Genomic DNA, 941 nt, shown 5'->3' on the forward strand with positions numbered 1-941 from the left:
TGCGCAGTTCACGTGTTTGTGCGGAGTGTGGAAGCTGAACAGTAGCGCGCTTGGGCTACTGCATGACAGATGGAGGCGCCGGTGCATCATTTGCTCTTAAAATACTTTGTCATTTTTGGTCATACAGATAAGAGAAATGCATCTTTTGTGTCTGTAAAGACTCTACGTTTATTCGTCTGCATTCAGAATAACAACGAAACGTTGCGCTTTTGTAAAATAATGAAAGCAAACAGGATGCGCTTTCTGCTGTCTCGGACTCTGTGAACTTGAGCGCGTCATTCGAAACTCCGTGTATGCTTGCCTTATTACAGACATGAAAAATATATATAGAGAGTGAGACTTTTAAATGAACCAATTCAAATGGAAAACAAATATTCTCAGATTATGTAATCCGTATGAAACATGCAGTGCATACTGCGGAGACGACGAGTCAGTGTCGCCGACTTCATCTCTTAAACCGAAAACAGAAAGCACTAGTGACGCGGGAAGTGCACTAGTGTATCAATAAATTATTAAAACGTTAATGCAGTGTACTTGCTGTTTTTCCCTAACACACTCATACTTATTATATTTGCCGGTGCGCTGTGGCAAGCCTTTTTTGCGTGCACTTGAGCGCTTATTAGGCTATGTAGGCAATTAAATGCTCATTATTATGATTAATATGGTTTATTAATAAAAGTGCGACTAAAAGTCGACTAATGCTTAAAATGAACAACTACTAGTCGACCAGAAAAATCTTTAGTCGAGGGCCTTACCCTTATCTTAAAGGGGTCATATGACGTGATTTCATTTTTTCTTTTCTCTTTGGAGTGTTACAAGCTCTGGGTGCATAAAGAAGATCTGTAAAGTTGCAAAGACTAAAGTCTCAAATCCAAAGAGATATTCTTTATAAAAGTTAAGAGTCAGCCACGCCTACCTAAAACGGCTCGTTCTAACACGGC

This window comes from Sinocyclocheilus rhinocerous, unplaced genomic scaffold (assembly GCF_001515625.1).
Source record: "Sinocyclocheilus rhinocerous isolate Xijiao unplaced genomic scaffold, SAMN03320098_v1.1 scaffold1128, whole genome shotgun sequence".
NCBI lineage: Eukaryota > Metazoa > Chordata > Actinopteri > Cypriniformes > Cyprinidae > Sinocyclocheilus > Sinocyclocheilus rhinocerous.